Genomic DNA, 9729 nt, shown 5'->3' with positions numbered 1-9729 from the left:
TTTTAGGAATAGTCAGATGTAAATATTTTAATATAGTCACCCAACATTTAACCTAAAAGTAATTGCACGAGAAAATCTCTAAGTTACTGTCGACGCAACAATAGTGTGAACGGTTTTGGTTGATTACTACATCAGCATGCTGTCGCTATTGCTTGGCATGCTGTCTCTACACTCTCCATAATTTGGTCACAGTGTTGGTGATGTTATCTTGACGGTGCCGGCAGGTGGCGCTGTTACGTCATACACACATGTGCAAGCCTACAAAGGTATTTCATTATAGCTGCAGCGATAAACGACAACGATTACACGTGTTTTTAACGAAACATACTGTACATTACAAGACTCTTAGCAATAGTACTGAAGTAGTTTACATATTGTAAGATTACGTTCAGTATGTACAAAAATTACCGTAGTCAAATCTGACATCAGTGTGGATTAGTTTTTGGCAAGCGTTGAAACATTGTCATGGAAAAATCGAAGACTGAAATGTAACCCTAAAATACTAAACATGCCGGCAACATCACCAACACTGTGACCAAGTTATCTAGAGTGTAGCGTCAGCGTGCCAGGCAATAGAGACAGTATGCTGATGTAGTAATCAATCAAAACCGTTCACACTATCGTTGCGTCAAAAGTAAAAAGTATAAATTATGACTCCATCAAGCACATTCTGCAAATCGACAAAAATCAACAAAGGGGAAATATTGAAATTTTGATTTGAAACATGTTGATTTACGCATATACATTATATAGGAAACAAAGAATGACAATTTAAAAATGATTAAACAAGAATGTGTTTTGCTCTAAAATTCACAAATTCAATCAAAGATCCCAGCGGGATCTTGGCGCCCACCAAAGGATAATATACATGTATGTCTGACAGAGGAAAGAGGAATCTTTTCTCTGGTTTTTCAAACTTCAACTACAAACTGTATATAAAATTTGAGAAATTTCTCTTTAATTCTTCTTAGAAATAGCAGTAACAAAATCTATTAGGAAAATCCAAAGTTAGATCCCTTCAGTAGGTTCTGAGAAATAGAGGTTACACAACGAATGGTTGTTGGATATGGAACACGAGTGAGTTATCTTAAAAAAGTTACAAAACACACAAGATTTAGGGAATGTCTTTTGTAACTTTTCAAAAATAACTCACTTGTGTGGAATAAATTCCATATCCAACAACAGAAAAATATATACATAGAGATTGGAAACTCCTTCTTTGTCTTTGTTGACAGGCAGCGGGACCTCGCTTGGCTAACTACTTTTAAGTGTATTCTTTTAAACATAATATTTTTGCATAAATACAAAGTTTAAACATTATATCATGGTTTGATGGGACCAGATTTCCCGATTTATGTTATCTAATATGATTTTTGAAAGCATGAAAATAAGCAATTTTACCTGGTTTTTCGAAAATCAGCCTTTCAAAACCGAGAGTGCATTTAGTTTTATTAATACACAAGTTAAAAAATATCTTTTTCTATCCAAAATCGTATTCAAACCATCTGAAAATTACTTAACTTTTATAACATATCAAAGTTATTCTGCTGTATTTAACTATTTAAGAGTTTATCTAAAAACCCCTAAGCACATACAGAGGTACATCTGCCTATCGTAAAAATGGCGGAGTTGCCAATCTCTATGTATATATGTTTCTGCCAACAACCACGAGTAGTGAGACCTGTTTGTACCACAATTATATCAATTTTTAGCCGATAGAAATATGACGAGGATAAGGTAACGTGTGTTTGCCGAGATATGCAAATAAGATGTAGTGATATTTTCATCAGGAAAAAGGCACTAATTAATATTGAAAAGTTCTATTTTGATAAAGAATCCATTCATATAAGTCTAGGATGAGATTTTCTCATTTAACGTAGTATTAAACAAAAGTTACTTCAACAATATAACACTCATTGTCCGACTATATAAAAGCATGCCAACGGCAGAGCCGTGCTGTTTACTTCCCACCAAATAACATCAAGCCATTGTTATTTAAAGGTCAAGTCTGTTTCAGACTCGTTTAATCTACCAAACTCACAAGTAAGATCCTTTTCCATCAAAAAGAGTTACACAGATTATTATAAAACACATAAAGTGTTATGTTTTTGACACAACAACCACGTCACATACTCAGTGCGCTTTCCAACAGCAGTTTTGACGTCAAGCAGTGATCACAACATAGCATGACGTCACTCGATTATTGGTGACGTTGACAAATGATGACATATGGCACTGAGATATAAGTAGTTCGGTCAAAGTTCATCATGCCAGCCAATCAGAAATGTACAGAGTTTATACCACGTGTGATATAAACCAATTGTTAATCAACAGCTGCATTGTTTATTTGATACCCTGAGAATTGAATAACACCGCCTAAGAAATAGCAGTAACAAATTAAACTTACAATTATCAAAATTCAAGATAACCCATACTGATCGGTCCCAAACTGCAATATGCACAACAAGATTCTGTATCTATATTTTTGTTATGTATATAGATTTTGTACCTATTTTTGTTATATATAGATTCTGTACCTATATTTTTGTTATGTATATAGATTCTGAACCTATATTTTTGTTATGTATATAGATTCTGTACCTATATTTTTGTTATATATAGATTCTGTACCTATATTTTTGTTATGTATATAGATTTTGTACTTATTTTTACCTATATTTTTGTTATGTATATATATTTTGTACCTGTTTTTTTGTTATATATAGATTCTGTACCTATATTTTTGTTATGTATATAGATTTTGTACTTATTTTTACCTATATTTTTGTTATGTATATTCATTCTGTACCTATAGATTCTGTACCTATATCTTTGTTATGTATATAGATTCTGTACCTATATTTTTGTTATATATAGATTCTGTACCTATATTTTTGTTATGTATATAGATTTTGTACTTATTTTTACCTATATTTTTGTTATGTATATATATTTTGTACCTGTTTTTTTTTGTTATATATAGATTCTGTACCTATATTTTTGTTATGTATATAGATTTTGTACTTATTTTTACCTATATTTTTGTTATGTATATTCATTCTGTACCTATAGATTCTGTACCTATATCTTTGTTATGTATATAGATTCTGTACCTATATTTTTGTTATGTATATAGATTCTGTACCTATATTTTTGTTATATATAGATTCTGTACCTATATTTTTGTTATGTATATAGATTCTGTACCTATTTTTTTGTTATGTATATAGATTTTGTACTTATTTTTTGTTATATATAGATTCTGTAGATTCGGAGTGAGTGTATAAAGTAACCCAGTGAACCGATCACGAGAGGACCTCTTCCCCGACTCTGAGGGTCTGCCGACACTCCTGGAGGGAGCTGTATAGATTCTGTAGATTCGGAGTGAGTGTATAGTAACCCAGTGAACTGATCGCAAGAGGACCTCTTTAACGACTCTGAGGGTCTGCCGACACTCCTGGAGGGAGCTGTATAGATTGTTTGACCCTTGACTAAAGACAAGGATATTACACTACACTGACATATATATACATTCTGTATTTGGATTGTTTGACCCTTGACTAAAGACAAGGACATTACACTGCCATATATATACATTCTGTATTTGGATTGTTTGACCCTTGATTAGAGACAAGGACATTACACTATATATACATTCTGTATTTGGATTGTTTGACCCTTGATTAAAGACAAGGACATTAAGACCGAGGATTACATTACACTGCCATATATATACATTCTGTATTTGGATTGTTTGACCCTTGACTAAACACAAGGACATTACACTGCCATATATATACATTCTGTATTTGGATTGTTTGACCCTTGACTAAAGACAAGGACATTACACTGCCATATATATACATTCTGTATTTGGATTGTTTGACCCTTGACTAAAGACAAGGACACTACACTGCCATATATATACATTCTGTATTTGGATTGTTTGACCCTTGACTAAAGACAAGGACATTACACTGCCATATATATACATTCTGTATTTGGATTGTTTGACCCTTGACTAAAGACAAGGATATTACACTACACTGACATATATATACATTCTGTATTTGGATTGTTTGACCCTTGACTAAAGACAAGGACATTACACTGCCATATATATACATTCTGTATTTGGATTGTTTGACCCTTGACTAGAGACAAGGACATTACACTACACTGCCATATATATACATTCTGTATTTGGATTGTTTGACCCTTGACTAAAGACAAGGACATTACACTGCCATATATATATACATTCTGTAATTGGATTGTTTGACCCTTGACTAAAGACAAGGACATTACACTGCCATATATATACATTCTGTAATTGGATTGTTTGACCCTTGACTAAAGACAAGGACATTACACTACACTGCCATATATATACATTCTGTATTTGGATTGTTTGACCCTTGACTAAAGACAAGGACATTACACTGCCATATATATACATTCTGTATTTGGATTGTTTGACCCTTGACTAAAGACAAGGACATTACACTACACTGCCATATATATACATTCTGTATTTGGATTGTTTGACCCTTGACTAGAGACAAGGACACTACACTGACATATATATACATTCTGTAATTGGATTGTTGACCCTTGACTATATAGGACATTCTGTATTCTGGATTTGTTGTTTGACCCTTGACTAAAGACAAGGACATGACTAATATATACATTCTGACATTTGGATTGTTTTGACCTTGACTAAAGACAAGGACATTACACATATATACTGACATATATATACATTCTGTAATTGGATTGTTTGACCCTTGACTAAAGACAAGGACATTACACTACACTGCCATATATATATACATTCTGTAATTGGATTGTTTGACCCTTGACTAAAGACAAGGACATTACACTGCCATATATATACATTCTGTAATTGGATTGTTTGAACCTTGACTAAAGACAAGGACATTACACTGCCATATATATACATTCTGTAATTGGATTGTTTGACCCTTGACTAAAGACAAGGACATTACACTGCCATATATATACATTCTGTATTTGGATTGTTTGACCCTTGACTAAAGACAAGGACATTACACTGCCATATATATACATTCTGTATTTGGATTGTTTGACCCTTGACTAAACACAAGGACATTACACTGCCATATATATACATTCTGTATTTGGATTGTTTGACCCTTGACTAAAGACAAGGATATTACACTACACTGCCATATATATACATTCTGTATTTGGATTGTTTGACCCTTGACTAAAGACAAGGACATTACACTGCCATATATATACATTCTGTATTTGGATTGTTTGACCCTTGACTAAAGACAAGGACATTACACTGCCATATATATACATTCTGTATTTGGATTGTTTGACCCTTGACTAGAGACAAGGACATTACACTGCCATATATATACATTCTGTATTTGGATTGTTTGACCCTTGACTAAAAGACAAGGACATTATACATTCTGTACTACACCCTTGATGACTGCCATATATATACATTCTGTATTTGGATTGTTTGACCCTTGACTAAAGACAAGGACATTACACTGCCATATATATACATTCTGTATTTGGATTGTTTGACCCTTGACTAAAGACAAGGACATTACACTACACTGCCATATATATACATTCTGTATTTGGATTGTTTGACCCTTGACTAAAGACAAGGACATTACACTACACTGCCATATATATACATTCTGTATTTGGATTGTTTGACCCTTGACTAAAGACAAGGACATTACACTACACTGACATATATATACATTCTGTATTTGGATTGTTTGACCCTTGACTAAAGACAAGGATATTACACTGCACTGCCATATATATATACATTCTGTATTTGGATTGTTATTGACCCTTGACTTTGACCCTTGACTAAAGACAAGGGACATTCCACTACACTGCCATATATATATACATTCTGTATTTGGATTGTTTGACCTTGACTAAAGACAAGGACATTACACTACACTGCCATATATATACATTCTGTATTTGGATTGTTTGACCCTTGACTAAAGACAAGGACATTACACTAAACTGCCATATATATATACATTCTGTAATTGGATTGTTTGACCTTGACTAAACACAAGGACATTACACTACACTGCCATATATATATACATTCTGTATTTGGATTGTTTTGACCCTTGACTAAAGACAAGGACATTACACTGCCATATATATATATATATTGTTTGACATTCTGTATTTGGATTGTTATACACCCTTGACTACCCTTGACAAGGACAAGATTACACTTACACTGCCATATATATACATTCTGTATTTGGATTGTTTGACCCTTGACTGACTAAAGACACAAGGACATTACACTACTACTGCCATATATATATACATTCTGTATTTGGATTGTTTGACCCTTGACTAAAGACAAGGACATTACACTGCCATGCCATATATATACATTCTGTATTTGGATTGTTTTGACCTTGACCCTTGACATTAAACTGCCATATATAATTACACTGTATTTGGATTGTTTGACCCTTGGACTATATATACTGCCATATATATATATTTCTGTAATTGGATTGTTTGACCCTTGACTAAACACAAGGACATTACACTACACTGCCATATATATACATTCTGTATTTGGATTGTTTGACCCTTGACTAAAGACAAGGACACTACACTGCCATATATATACATTCTGTAATTGGATTGTTTGACCCTTGACTAAAGACAAGGACATTACACTACACTGCCATATATATATACATTCTGTAATTGGATTGTTTGACCCTTGACTAAAGACAAGGACATTACACTACACTGCCATATATATATACATTCTGTAATTGGATTGTTTGACCTTGACTAAAGACAAGGACATTACACTGCACTGCCATATATATACATTCTGTAATTGGATTGTTTGACCCTTGACTAAAGACAAGGACATTACACTACACTGCCATATATATATACATTCTGTATTTGGATTGTTTTTGACCCCTTGACTAAAGACAAGGACATTACACTGCACTGCCATATATATACATTCTGTATTTGGATTGTTTGACCCTTGACTAAAGACAAGGACATTACACTACACTGCCATATATATATACATTCTGTAATTGGATTGTTTGACCCTTGACTAAAGACAAGGACATTACACTACACTGCCATATATATACATTCTGTATTTGGATTGTTTGACCCTTGACTAAAGACAAGGACATTACACTACACTGCCATATATATACATTCTGTATTTGGATTGTTTGACCCTTGACTAAAGACAAGGACATTACACTGCCATATATATACATTCTGTATCTGTATTTGGATTGTTTGACCCTTGACTAAAGACAAGGACATTACACTACACTGCCATATATATATACATTCTGTAATTGGATTGTTTGACCCTTGACTAAAGACAAGGACACTACACTGCCATATATATACATTCTGTAATTGGATTGTTTGACCCTTGACTAAAGACAAGGACATTACACTACACTGCCATATATATATACATTCTGTATTTGGATTGTTTGACCCTTGACTAAAGACAAGGACATTACACTACACTGCCATATATATATACATTCTGTAATTGGATTGTTTGACCCTTGACTAAAGACAAGGACATTACACTACACTGCCATATATATATACATTCTGTATTTGGATTGTTTGACCCTTGACTAAAGACAAGGACATTACACTGCCATATATATACATTCTGTATTTGGATTGTTTGACCCTTGACTAAAGACAAGGACATTACACTGCCATATATATACATTCTGTATTTGGATTGTTTGACCCTTGACTAAAGACAAGGACATTACACTACACTGCCATATATATACATTCTGTATTTGGATTGTTTGACCCTTGACTAAAGACAAGGACATTACACTACACTGCCATATATATATACATTCTGTATTTGGATTGTTTGACCCTTGACTAAAGACAAGGACACTGCACTGGCATATATATACATTCTGTAATTAGAATGTTTGACCCTTGACTAAACACAAGGACATTACACTACACTGCCATATATATATACATTCTGTATTTGGATTGTTTGACCCTTGACTAAAGACAAGGACATTACACTACACTGCCATATATATACATTCTGTATTTGGATTGTTTGACCCTTGACTAAAGACAAGGACATTACACTACACTGCCATATATATATACATTCTGTAATTGGATTGTTTGACCCTTGACTAAAGACAAGGACATTACACTGCCATACACTGCCCTATATATATACATATCTGTATTTGGATTGTTTGACCCCCTTGACTAAAGACAAGGACATTACACTGCACTGCCATATATATACATTCTGTATTTGGATTGTTTGACCCTTGACTAAAGACAAGGACATTCTGTATTTGGATTGTTTGACCCTTGACTAAAGACAAGGACATATATATATATACATTCTGTATTTGGATTGTTTGACCCTTGACTAAAGACAAGGACATTACACTGCACTGCCATATTATATACACTGTAATTGGATTGTTTTGACCCTTGACTAAAGACATTGCCATGTATACATTCTGTATTTGGATTGTTTGACCTTGACTAAAGACAAGGACATTACACTGCCATATATATACATTCTGTATTTGGATTGTTTGACCCTTGACTAAAGACAAGGACATTACACTACACTGCCATATATATACATTCTGTATTTGGATTGTTTGACCCTTGACTAAAGACAAGGACATTCTGTAATTGGATTGTTTGACCCTTGACTAAAGACAAGGACATTACACTGCCATATATATACATTCTGTATTTGGATTGTTTGACCCTTGACTAAAGACAAGGACATTACACTGCACTGCCATATATATACATTCTGTATTTGGATTGTTTGACCCTTGACTAAAGACAAGGACATTACACTACACTGCCATATATATACATTCTGTATTTGGATTGTTTGACCTTGACTAAACACAAGGACATTACACTGCCATATATATACATTCTGTAATTGGATTGTTTGACCCTTGACTAAAGACAAGGACATTACACTGCCATATATATATACATTCTGTAATTGGATTGTTTGACCCTTGACTAAAGACAAGGATTTGGATTGTTTACACTGACATATATTATATACATATATATACATTCTGTATTTGGATTGTTTGACCCTTGACTAAAGACAAGGACATTACACTGCCATATATATACATTCTGTAATTGGATTGTTTGACCCTTGACTAAAGACAAGGACATTACACTACACTGCCATATATATACATTCTGTATTTGGATTGTTTGACCCTTGACTAAAGACAAGGACATTACACTACACTGCCATATATATATACATTCTGTATTTGGATTGTTTGACCCTTGACTAAAGACAAGGACATTACACTACACTGCCATATATATATACATTCTGTATTTGGATTGTTTGACCCTTGACTAAAGACAAGGACATTACACTACACTGCCATATATATACATTCTGTAATTGGATTGTTTGACCCTTGACTAAACACAAGGACATTACACTACACTGCCATATATATATACATTCTGTAATTGGATTGTTTGACCCTTGACTAAAGACAAGGACATTACACTGCACTGCCATATATATACATTCTGTATTTGGATTGTTTGACCCTTGACTAAAGACAAGGACATTACACTGCCATATATATACATTCT

At 33.5% G+C, this 9729-nt stretch overlaps 1 protein-coding gene across 1 annotated transcript in view; it reads right to left on the bottom strand.

The window, feature by feature from the left end:
* Nucleotides 1-9729, bottom strand: part of LOC138316393 (RING finger protein 151-like) — a 269758-nt gene that overhangs the window by 69628 nt on the left and 190401 nt on the right. The window lies entirely within an intron of this gene.

This window comes from Argopecten irradians, chromosome 2 (assembly GCF_041381155.1).
Source record: "Argopecten irradians isolate NY chromosome 2, Ai_NY, whole genome shotgun sequence".
NCBI classification, from domain to species: Eukaryota; Metazoa; Mollusca; class Bivalvia; order Pectinida; family Pectinidae; genus Argopecten; species Argopecten irradians.
This window is presented reverse-complemented; position numbering and strand designations above follow the sequence as displayed.